The 12,912-nt window shown below is 54.8% G+C and overlaps 1 protein-coding gene across 1 annotated transcript in view; it reads right to left on the minus strand.

Annotated features, from left to right (window-relative positions):
* UNC119 (unc-119 lipid binding chaperone) overlaps positions 1-12,912 on the minus strand; it is a 49,394-nt gene that overhangs the window by 27,517 nt on the left and 8,965 nt on the right. The gene's annotated exons all lie outside the window — the stretch shown is intronic.

The following is a 12,912-nucleotide window of genomic DNA, read 5'->3' on the forward strand; positions in this document are numbered from 1 at the left end:
GGGTGCCAGAAGGCCAAGGTCATACCTAACTAGCCTAGGACAGAGCAGCCCTCCTCTCTACAGAGGTAGAACTGGAGACTACAGGGTCCAACCTGGCCTGCTCCACCACATTGAAGGGGGAGAAATGGCCACAGGCAACTTTGAAGAACTCTGTACGTTGTATTTGGCCTACAGTCTGACACCCAAGCTGTAGGGTACTGCCTCTGAGTCATCTACATAAAGTCTTCTCCCTCCCACTTAGTCACTTCTACCAGCTCCACCTCAACCTGTGTGGCTCTACAGGGGGAAGCATCACAAACTGACCAGAATCAGCGACTCCCATTTATAGACAGTCCGAGAGAAACATCTGCAGTCTCACTGCTGAGCGCTGACCACAGCTTAAGGCCAAAGGACCACGGCTAGAACCAGGCTCCGAGTCCAAGGCCTGTAGAACCAGAGGCAGCCCAGGGGACCAGCAGCGCTGTCATCGCCACTAGAACTAAGCTCAACTCCTGCAGCATGGTTCAATCAGCGGCCAGAGCCTGGTGGGAGAGGAAGAGCCACTCCTCCGGGGAGCAGCATGAAGTACGTATGTCCCAAAGCCCCACGTCTGAGGATGAGGGTAAAATGATCAAACTGCACCAGAACGGGCTTGGTGCTGAGCCAGCACGAAAGCCCAAAACAACAGGTGGCAGGGTGAAGGGACGCCAGCGGGCCAGGCAGCCCCACATGGAGGTTGTGTAAGAATAAGCTTTATATAAACTCAGGTAAAACAGAAAAATGTTTCTCATTCATGACTTTGCCTCTCCAGAGCCCCCCGTAAGGGCGAGATACATGGCCTTGGAAAGACAGGGTGGGAACACAGGCATCCAGAGACGTCTCTTTGGCTGGCAATCCACATGCTCTCAGGGTCTCCAGAAACAGAGTCCCATCTCGTCAGAGGAGAAGAGCCCACATCCAGGAATTCTTCACACAGCGCTTCACAAACTTCAGAGCCAAAATATTTAATTGGAGGCTTCAGTGCCCCCTACCAAAATAAAAGTCTTTGACTCCTTAAAGCCAGTGGTCGAGTATCCCGTCCCGTCTCTGGCACGGTTCATTATTTGGAATAGGACCGGGCAATACAGTTTGTGCTCCTGTGCCAGCAGCACCTTCTGCCCAAATCCAAAGGGGAAAATCCCCAGGGCAGCATGGTCCTGCGGTGTCGGCAGCCTCGGCACTTCCATGTGGGATTTCATTCTGATGTCAAGTGCCGACGCAAGAGGAGGCCATGGCTGGCTATCAGGAGAAGATGGCCGTTTTCACACTATGTCCTAGGGAATCAGCCCACAACTCGGAGCATTTGCATGTGCACACAGCACAAGAACCTGTACACTGCAACTAGAAGGTTGCAGACGGCCAGGAAATACTACAGTTAGGGGCCCAGCAGCAGTGATAGGCTGGCCATGTTGCAGGTCCTACGTGTTTTGGAGGATGCATTTTATGACCCCAATATATTGAGCTGCATATTTAACAAGAAAAGAATCAGCCCTTGAATATGTGCAGCATAGCTGGGCCAATGCTGCTCACTGCATTGCCAGTCTAACGGTACCAACTCAACATCGCATTAGCAGGGTTTTGCACCTAAACTCCTAGCTTTAAAATCCTGAGCTTGTCGGTTGCAAGGCTTACAGATCCCCAGGCCATGACCTGCAGAATTTGCAAGCTCCTTTCTCTACAATACATTATACAAGCTCTGCTCGCTTCATAATCAGTAGATAAGCTCAAAGACACAAAATTATAATGGTTTAGAAATAAATGCAGATCGAGTAACATACAGAAGAAGGGGACTGCTCATGCATCAAGCTAACTGGTGTCTTTACACAAGATGAGAGCTTCCAATCTTATCTGCAAGACAATTCAGTAAGTCTTTGCTACATGTAACAGATGAATGGCTAGACACACAAGACAGCCCAGTCACCATCAAACTTCCAGCTGCAAGCTCCTCTCCTTCCTTCTACAGAGTAGGGAATAGATAAATCACTGAAAGAGAAGTTCAGTGACTTTTGCAGTCCTTCCCCTTCCCCTGGGAGCAGGGCAGGATTGAAAAATTGCTTTCTGCCTTGCTTAGGAAACGCCAGCAGAGGACGCGCACTCTAGCCTGTAACACACAGATCCTGGTGTAAAGTCAGATGTCAGACATCATTAATGGTGAGAGAGCTCTTGCATCTTTGAGAAGGGAAGCAAAACAACCCCTTTGGGAATGACGGGTGTCTGGTGCCATTGCCCCTCCCTGCCCCAATCCCATGCTGGCAACCAGTCACCACAAGTCAAACCCGAATAGCACTCCTCGAGGCCTGAGTTATAAAATCCTGCACAAGTCACAAGTGAGATTAAATTTGGGGATCTCTTCTTGATCTAATGTGAGTGTTTGTCTTGATTGTTGGTTGGTTCTGCCTGGGTTGAGGAGACGTTCAGACAGCAATAGCAGCTGCCGCTCAGTCGCTGGCTCCCTCTGGAACGAGGAAGGGAGAAACACAAAGCACTTGTGAACCAGAGTTCACCTCTGCAGCAGAGGCTAGAAGAGGGTGTTCTACCGGAAAGCCCAAGGCTGCATGGGAGCCAGCGGCAAAAGAGGCAGCATTAACTTGTGTCTCTAATGCTATTCTGCACATCGGAACTGCTGGCAGCCTGTATCCAGAAAACCCCCAGAGCAGCAGGGATTTCAGCGCCAGGGGGGCAAGCCTGGCTCGTTGGAAGGAGCAGAGTCAGTTTCACAATGGCAGTTCAATGAAGCACATACACATTGTGAAGCCAAGCAGGGCACAGCTTCTGCATCCCCACTCAGCCAAAGCGCTGCAGCGAGCAGAGGAGAGACACACGTCACTGCCCATCCCAAGGAAGTGAACTTGGTACCCCTTCCCCACCTCACCCGCAGACTCGGTCCGGCTCGGGAAACCAACCAGGTGGGGACTGGAACCCTTGCAAGCCTGAAGCGAGTGCGCGGAAGGAGAGCATGTTGTTTTCCTCCTATTTCTTCAGAAAGACGCAGTTCCCCAAACAGTGCACGTGCAAAGGTGGAGACACACAGCCTCACTGCACCAAGACAGTGATGTCCTCCTGCTACCCATTGAGCAGTGCAGAAAAGAAGGTGACTGAGGACATTGCACAGAGGACAGGCTACCTGGCATGTCTGTACATCCCAGTGACTAGCGCGAGAGAAGCCTTAGAGCCCACGGGGGCGTGCCTGGCTCTGGAGGGAAGTCAGTGGGCCGGGCAGCAGGTGGAGAAGCACTGGTCAAATGTAAGGGCATTCCACGTGCTTTACACACGGAGACCCATGCTGTCAGCGAAATGGTCCACAAGGGGAGGGTAAAAGCCCCACAAACCACCCTCAGGGCAGCCTAAACATGAATGTTCCCTCTCCCATGGGCGAGCTGAGGACGGGAACTCCAGGGAGGGGGCTTGGATGGAACGACCCCATGGCAGAAGCAAAAAAGCAGGAAAAGATAGATAAGCGGGTGGCTGGAGCATCTGCCTGGGAATGCTGCCAGTTACCACTTGGTCCCGTCAGAGGGGCAGCCTCATCCCCATCAGAATGCACCTGTCTCACGGCAACAACCAGGCACAGCTACCTTCTATCCCTAAGTAGCTAAGAACAAAATGGCAATAGACAAGTTAGTATGTGCAGCTACACAAACACTGCCTGTCCTCACCTCCCCTGGGCAATGGTAACCTTGCTCCGGTTCTCATTTCAAGAGACACACTAAGAGCCCTGACGAGGGCACTTCTGCATTCTCTAAGAGATTTGTTCCTTTAGTAACTACTCATTTTAGTCAAGTGGGTGCCATAAATTAGCATGAAAGGCCCCGGCTCCCAAGTTCAGCCTACTGTGCTGGTGAGAGCATTTCCTCCAGCATGCACTTCTCAGTGGGAGAGGGATGGGATTACACAGCATTCAGTGCCAACAGTCGGGGGGAGAGAGTAGAGAACAAACATGGGGCCTCAAGGTCAGCCAAACAGACGTAATTCTCCCATAAAGCCCTGCAGATCACCAGAGCACATTGGCAGACTGCCTCCATTCCCAGCCTGGTGAAAGGCCACACTGGACTTCGGCACCAGCCTGGCCAGAGCACCTTTTATTGGGGCAGCTTCAATGAATTAGTGGGGATCAGGTTCGGGGGGGAATGCTCCCAGCAACCTCCCACTTAAGATCGGGGCCACGAATTTACAGTGCCCTCCATGGGGGTAAAGGGAAAATCCTCTAGCCTCACCAACATTTATTTATAGGCATCTCATCCTTAGAGCATCTGAGCTCAGCTTTGGCAGATTTTATTCTAAGCCTTTAATTGTCTGGGGGTGGGGGAGGGGAAGCAGAGTGCCAAAAGGAGGAGGAAGGTCTTAGAATCTGAGAAGGGCCCTTGGCCATACAGACAAGGGAGGCAGCAGCAGTCACCTGGGGTGAGCCTGTCTTGCCATCAGGAGCTGGAACAGAAATCGAGAAGAGGCAGGAACCCCCTGGCTAGCACATGGCTGTTTCCTAACATGCTTTAAGAAACCAGGTCAGAGGCTATTTCGAAACCTGCTCCCAAGAGGTAAGCCAGGTGTAAGACGCAGACACTGATGCTGGACTGCTTGGAGCTGGCGATTAGGAGATTATCAGATTGGAGATTCTCAGGAGGAGGGGGGCAAACATAGCACAGACACACTGAACATGCAGGCTGGTGACCCAGGGAAAGGCACCTTCTGTCTCCCCAGCCCAGAATACACCCCCCCCAACTCCACGGGAAGGGGGTGACTCAGAGCACTGGGGTACTCCTGGCATCCAGAGCAATGCAGAACAAGGAAGAGGAAAGAAGACTCACCAGATGGAGCAACATTAAAACCCCCTAGAGAAGAGGGCAGGGGAGACCAAGGAGCAGGATCCTAACAAAGCCCTGGAGCAAAACAATGGGTCCTAGGTGGTTCCAAGCCTCTTGTTCTGGGCTGGGCTGAAGGCTGCCCTGCCACTTGATTCCTCTTGAGTTTATTGTCTTGTAGACAAGTGCGCAAACACTGCCCTGTACGGGTATCTCACGCCCTCCGCCCCACCCCAAGCCCATGGCAGCCCAGGGAGGGGCACGTTTCAGTCCCACATGGGGTGGGGAGCGTGAGGGAAGAGGAACTGACAGATGTTCTTGGGAAGCGTAGCGGGAACGGGGATGGAGGAAGAGGAGGATTTTGAGAGGAAAGGGAACCAGTGCCGTGTCCCAGCTAGCACCATGGTAAGGAGGTGGCATCATGGCTTCCCGGGGGACCAAATCCTCACTCCGGCTCCGTAAGAGCAGAGCAGCTGCTGCAGGCTTCCTGCGGCTGCATGTTTCGTGGCACTACCTGCTTGAGAGTACCCTTGGGCCTGCAATTCCACTAACGTTCCTGATGCACTCAGTCCTCCCTGGGGTTTGTCTCAGCCCTTCTGCAGCACCATATAACGGCAGCCCAAGAGATCCCCCCCCAACCTCTGCAAAAGGCTTTGCTGGCCTTACAGCTACGTCTACTGGACCGTGGACACACCAGGACATGCCAATCTCACCCACGCTGGTTTCGATGGAGGCCCCGAAGACGTAGATTGTGGCATTTCTCGTCCAATCATTCAAGCAGCAAGGCCTTGCCCAGGCAGTGGGCTAGTGTGCGCCAGGTGGGGTGAACCGGGCCTACGGCCGGTTTTGTGGGGGAGACACACAGCTTCACACACCACTTGGAGGGTGTGTTCAGTATTTGTCTGAATAAAAATCCCTTCCCCTGGATTCATAGCTTGAGACCTGTAATGTCTCAGTCCTGCCAGCTTCCACGGAGTCTTCCAGGCTAGAGAAGGCAAGCCCTGAATTACTAGTGTAAAGAACCTGCAAGAGAGGGCCCCAACCAACCAGACACCACAGTCCCACCCAGGGCCCCTCCCCACGTCGCCCCTACCGCTTAGGGCTCATCTTCACTCGAGAAACAACAACTAACTGACCCTACATCTCAACCCAGGAGTCCCTAAACCATGCCTCAGTCGTACTCTGAGCCCTACTGAGTCTGCTCGGCTTCCCCAGAGGGGAAATCTGAAGGGACCCCGCACTGCGTCACGAATGCTCCGGGTGGGGATGCTGTGGATAGAGTTCAGGCTCATGCTACGCCAAGCAAGGTACAGCAGTCCTCCAAGGGCTATCCCACAGTGCCCCAGCCAAAGGGCCTCTCTGAAAAACTAACCTCCACTGCCAACGGTCAGGCTGGCCTGACACCACCTCCCTGTATTTGCTGCCCAACAGCATGCAGGCGGGCCTCTGCTACAGGCTCCCTAGAGGTCAAATCGCCTCTCCCAGGAAGACGCTGCCAAGCCAGGCTTGACCACAAGCCCCTTACACAGACACGGCTCACTGGGAAGGAACAATAGATTAACAAACCAACGAACAGCAGGAAAGCAACCCTAGCGACTCGCCATGCTGGAAATACAGCGTCCCCTGCCGCCACCAACCAGGTTTGCCGGGAAAGGTGCTGCAAAAGACAATGCAGCAGCAGCCCGGACAGCCTGTGATAGGGCACAAGGCCAGAGAGGACAAGATGCTACGACCACCACAGAGAACCCGTTTTACTGACGAGTCAGACCCTTCCAAGTGCCCTTCGGGGCCGCAGTCAGCCAGCCCAACCAATTCCTCCTGGGCAAGCTCGGTTTGTTAAACTGACCGTAAACCTGCCAGCAGAGACGCGAGTTCGCCTGCCTATTCCATAGAATGCACCATGGTAGCTAACAAAGTCACCAGTGGATGATCCCCAAGACAGACAAAGCCTTAGACCTTCACTTGGAAGAGGTGAAATGCTACAGAAGGGAACTAACGGCACCCTGCCTAGATACACATTAGCCCCTGCAACCTGTGTATGCACCCGTCTTCATTATTCCCAGCACCCTGAGCACAGTAGAGCTAGGGTGTCCCCCACAGGCATGGACACCTTTCTGGGCAGACAGCATGGGAAGGGCAGTGCCCTCCTGACTCCTTGGCCAACCCAGGCTGTGTTCCCAGAGCGGATGTCGGCCCTAGATTTACAGAGGGACCTTTCTTCCCCTCCAGCTGCGCTTGTAATTAACTGCAATCTGAAATTAGCTTTGCCCTCTCCCTGGTAATCCCAAGTTAATCAGGCTGCAAGGTTTTCCTCTTGTTGTGAGTGTGGCTGTAAGAGCAAGTGACAAATCCTGCTAATAGCAAAGCGAATGCTACACTCGCCTTCTGTTTAATCCATCTAGAGCTATGCCAGAGGTGAGCTCATGGAGGAGACGTAACTGCACCCTGCATTTTCCACACTGCCAGCCCTTGACAGCTCTGGTGCAGGGCAAGGCAATGGAACTTGGGGAGAGTTTCACATGAAGAGGGCACAACACACCCAGGAGAGTTTGGACAGCATCTTCCTCCCTTAAGCTTATTAGGGGCAGGGAAACATTGAGAAGACAGGCCAGCCAGATTTCCTGGCTTCCTGCATACATCAGCAGACAGAAGAAGCTTCCATGAATTGGAAGCAAGTGTTCCTTTGCCACAGGGTTCACCAAATGTTGTTCACAGCACCTCTCACCACAGCCAGCAGCTGCCCTGAGCCATATAAAAGATTTACCAGTGTCCCCTTTGGGAGCAGAGACCTCCTTCCACCCACGTGTGGTTCCATAACAGGGCTCCCACAGTGCACTCGTGGCCGGCTCAGCACTAAGCCGGTTTCTAATGTCAGTGGGTATTTCTGTGGTAATTGCTGAGTAACCAGCCTGGACGTTGGAGAGAGCAGCTGTTCCTCTTACATAAAACCACTGCATTTTAGACACCGAGTTCTGACGGCTCCACCCCCAAGCTGCCAGCTCCACCACGCCAGCCCCTTCCTGGGGGGTGTTTCAGTGCCAATCCAAAGGGCACTCAAGTCTGAGGGCTTGGAAGAGCAGCACCATGCATCCTGCATTCAGACTCATGATTTTTCCAACCCAGGGGCTAGGGATTCCGAGTTCAAAACACCCGCACACAGCAGCTGGGAGAAGTCCTGGGGCCTGCTTCCCGCCCCCAGCATCACAGGACATTAACGCTCAGGGCCCTGGAGAACTGGCTCTTCCAGCCTTTGCCGTGGCTGGCAAATTTCACAAGTGCTTCAGGAAACCCGGCAAGTCTCTGCACAAAGCCGAGTGGCCAGGGAACGAACAAGAAGGGGCATTGCTGGCATGCGACCACAGAATTCCAGACATGTCGCCTAGTCTCTAAAGCGCGTGTCACTGCAGCATCTCAGCACCTAAGCCAGTCTAGCCCATGCTGGGCCTGGACCCGTTAGAACCGGGTTAGCAGAAGACTTCTTAGCCTTGCTCTGCCATAACCAGCATCCCTCAGCACAGCAGACGAGCGAATCTCCACAGGGCACAATGGAAGGCCCATGCTTGGACCGGATCTACCCCAGGCTATTCACGCTGATAATGGCTCTGTCCCAGGTGAAAGGCTGATGCTCCGAAGTGCCCCAGATGAGGAGGCATTTCAATCATCAAAGGGTTTGACTTATAAAGGCCTGCACAGCCTCTTGCTATAGCCAGCAGTCACCATCCCCACACCCCCGACCTGCACTGCCTGCACTCGGACCAGCGGGCCTTGGGCCTCGCCACCGTCTCGGAGAAACAAGAGGAAACTAAACTGCAAAGCACTGAAGGCCCCATAGCCCGAGGTACATTTGTAGCAAGGGATAGCTCAGTGGTTTGAGCATTGGCCTGCTAAACCCAGGGTTGTGAGTTCAATCCTTGAGGGGGCCATTTAGGGCTCTGGGGCAAAAATAAGGGATGGTACTTGGTCCTCCTGTGAAGGCAGGGGACTGGACTCAATGACCTTTCAAGCTCTATGAGCCAGGTATAGCTCCACATATATATATATATAAAATGCCTAATGACAGCGTGTACTGTGGTGAGTCAGATCCCAGGGCCACAACACCGCAGACAGAGCTCCAATGGCCAGACCAACACTGTTTCAAATGACTTCATGGAACAGGAACTTAGGCCCTCAAAGGGGTGGAATCAGTTCAGTATTTTTCCCCTCTGGAATCTGGCTGATCACGCCATCTCCCCCGCTGCGGCTCAACACTCCCCCCAGCAAAGCCATTGCGACTCACACGCATTAGCAAACATACGTCACTGGGCCAGAATGGAATTGTTCCTTGCTAGAGTCACTTGTTCTCCTGACCCTGGAGCTCAGGCCGGCAGAGCCCTGTTTGCTGACCTCCTTTCTGAGGAGCAATCCCCATTATCTGGGCCCCTTCCCTGTTTTAGGGCTTGCTGGGCCCATCCCGTTTGCCAGGGCCAAGCCATGCACCACATGCAGGATGGTACCCTGGCTGAGCGCCCCAAGGCCAAGTCACCGCATCCACAGGATATTAACAGAGTATGGGGGCTGGGGGGGAAGAGAGACAGCCTCATGCTTCAGGGTTTAAGTCAGTCACTAACTCCTAGGGGTTAGGCTGAGACCTTCACAGGACAGATTATCCCACATCTCTCTACAGGGGGTTAGTTCTTGTACCTTCCTCTGGAGCATCTGGTGCTGGTGACTGGGTAACAGGACACTGGAGGAGACAGACCCCAGGTCAGGTCCAGTCTGGCTCCTGCTGCATGCGCTGGGCCTGCATGAACACTGCACACTTCATGGACTCCCTGGGTTTGGGATTTTCCAAGCGTTACGCTAAAAACATGGGAGGAGAGTTCACCTAGTATCTAGAGTCAGCTCTGGACTGGGACAAGCACCTAAAGCAACAAGGCTGGTCCACGGGGCCTAGGGGAGCTTAACTTGAGAACAGCTAGGACAGGAAACAACTGCGAGCACTTGCGTTTCATGCTTACCCTCAGAGGGCCAGAGGAGCCCAGAGTAAGTTTCCCTGCCAAACCGGCTCACCTCAAGAGCCCCACCAGCAGGAAAGGGCTGAGGCTGGACAAGCTGTCAGCCTCCCTCCCACAGCCAGTGCTCCTTCCCATCCTTGCAGCGCCTTGCACAGAATGGCTGGATGTTTTCAGCATCTGCTGAAAAGGAATGGGCCCTGAAAAGCGCTCTTCGAAAAACCATCCCTCTGCACTTCCGGGGGCCAAAGGATGGTACCGCAGGCAGGAGCAACGCACCAGGACCTGAGTCTGCAAAACCACTACATTCCACATGTGCCTTCACTGCAGCCCCAGCCCTGCAAAGACACTGCCCAGCACGCTCCTTAGGTGCTCATGGCAAGGCCTGGCACCAGCCAGCTACAATATTAGTCCCACATCAGATCAAATGGCGCATTCACACAAACTGGGGTCAATCTGCACAGCCTAGCGATGAAGAAACAAGGCCCTGGAAGTGAGGGTGGGCTCCTGCCAGACACAACACGCCTCCGGAGCCAGGGACGGGACCAACCATGCAGCAGTTGAGCTTTTCCTCTCAAGCTGGAGCACCCATCCTGCCACGTGCGCAGTGACAGCACCCTGAATGGGAGCCAAACGAGGGAAGGGGAGCCTGTCGCGGAGTGTGGGGGAGTCCAGGCCCTGCACCCCTCTTCCTGGGATCCACTGAGACTCTCAGCCAGCCAGTAAAACAGAAGGTTTATTGGACAACAGGAACACAGTCCACAACAGAGCTTGTGGGTACAACCAGGGCCCCTCGATCACGTCCTTCTGGGGGAGCAGGGAGCTTAGACCCCAGCCCTGGGGTTCCCTGTGTTCCTCTCCCCAGCCTCCAAACTGCCAACTAACCCCACCCAGCAGGTTCCCTGCTGCAGCCTCTGTTCACATTCCCGGGCAGAGGTGTTACCTCCCCCTCCCCCTCCTGGCTCAGGTGACAGGCTCTCAGGTCTCCCATCCCCAGGGCACATTCCCAGGTCAACACTCCCCCCTCCCTGCTGAGTCACTTCGTCACATCTCTCCCCCCTTCGAGACTGAACTGAGCGGGGTCACTGTGACCAGTGACCTGGGGAAGTTCGGGGCCCCCTCTCCGGGACAGCGCATCCGCTATCAGGTTGGCACTTCCCTTCACGTGGACCACATCCATGTCGTAATCCTGCAGGAGCAGGCTCCATCTCAGGAGCTTGGCGTTGGCTCCTTTCATCTGGTGCAGCCAGGTCAGGGGCGAGTGGTCGGTGTACACGGTGAAGTGCCGCCCGAAGAGATAGGGCTCTAGTTTCTTGAGGGCCCACACCATGGCCAGGCACTCCTTCTCGATGGCCGCGTAGTGTTGCTCCCGGGGTAGCAACTTCTTGCTCAGGTACACGATGGGGTGTCTCTCCCCCTTTTCATCCTCCTGCATTAACACCGCCCCCAGTCCCGTGTCGGAGGCGTCGGTGAACACCACAAAGGCCTTGTCAAAGTCCGGGTTCGCCAGAACTGGGCCACTGACCAGAGCCTCCTTCAGCGCCCGGAAAGCCACCTGGCACTGCTCGGTCCAGACCACCTTGTCTGGCTTCCCCTTCTTGCATAGCTCAGTGATGGGGGTGGCTATGGCGCTAAAGTGGGGCACAAATCTTCGGTAGTATCCTGCCATCCCAATAAAGGCTTGGACCTGCTTTTTGGTGTGGGGAGCGGGCCAGTCTCTGATCACCTCCACCTTGGCTGGTTCCGGCTTTAGGCGGCCGCTCCCCACCCGATGGCCCAGGTAAGACACTTCCGCCATCCCCACCTTGCACTTCTCCGCTTTTACAGTCAGCCCAGCCCCCTGGAGTCGGTCCAGCACTTGTCTAACCTGGGACACGTGGTCCTCCCAGGTCTGGCTAAAGACACAGATGTCATCAATATACGCCACGGCAAAACTCTCCATCCCCCTCAGGAGCTGGTCCACCAGGCGTTGGAAGGTGGCCGGCGCTCCCTTGAGGCCGAAAGGCAGGGTCAGGAACTCATAGAGCCCCAGAGGGGTGATAAAGGCCGATTTCAGTCGGGCATCTGCATCCAGCAGCACTTGCCAGTAGCCCTTTGTAAGGTCCATGGTGGTAAGGTACCGAGCTCCTCCCAGTTTGTCTAGGAGCTCGTCCGGCCTGGGCATGGGGTAGGCATCAGATACAGTGATGGCATTGAGCTTCCGATAGTCCACGCAGAACCGGACCGACCCGTCCTTTTTGGGGACCAGCACCACCGGCGAGGCCCAAGGGCTGGCAGATGGCTGGATCACCCCCAAAGCCAGCATGTCCCGGACCTCTCTTTCCAGGTCCTGAGCAGTTTTCCCTGTGACTCGGAAGGGGGAGCATCTTATCGGCGGGTGCGACCCTGTCTGCACCCGGTGGACAGTCAGATTAGTGCGTCCAGGCTGGTTGGAAAACAGCTGTCGGTACGGATGCAGCACCCCCCTGACCTCAGCTTGCTGGGCAGGGGTTAGCTGATCCGAGAGGGGGATTGTTTCCAGGGGGGAACCAGCTCTGGTCCCAGGGAATAGATCTACTAAAGGGTCATCTCCCTGCTCTTCCCACTGTCCACACACGGCCAACACCACATTCCCCCTGGCATAATATGGCTTCATCATATTCACATGGTACACCCGGCGGTGGTGCGCCCGGTTCGACAGCTCCACCACATAGTTTACCTCATTGAGCTGCTTGACGACCTTGAAAGGGCCCTCCCAGGCGGCCTGTAGTTTGTTCTTTCTCACAGGGATGAGAACCATCACCGGATCCCCGGTGGCGTAGGCACGGGCCCTTGCCGTGCGGTCATACCAGACCTTCTGCTTCTTCTGGGCTCTGGCCAGATTCTCCCTGGCCAGGCCCATGAGTTCAGCCAGTCTCTCTCGGAAGATCAGGACATACTCCACCACTGACTCTCCATCGGGAGTGGCCTTCCCCTCCCACTCGTCTCTCATCAGGTCCAGGGGGCCCCTCACCCTCCTTCCATATAACAGTTCGAAAGGCGAAAATCCGGTAGACTCCTGGGGCACCTCCCTGTACGCGAACAGCAGGTGAGGTAAGTACTTGTCCCAATCCTGCGGGTGCTGG

The sequence above is a fragment of the Caretta caretta genome, chromosome 17, assembly GCF_965140235.1.
Source record: "Caretta caretta isolate rCarCar2 chromosome 17, rCarCar1.hap1, whole genome shotgun sequence".
Classification (NCBI taxonomy): Eukaryota; Metazoa; Chordata; order Testudines; family Cheloniidae; genus Caretta; species Caretta caretta.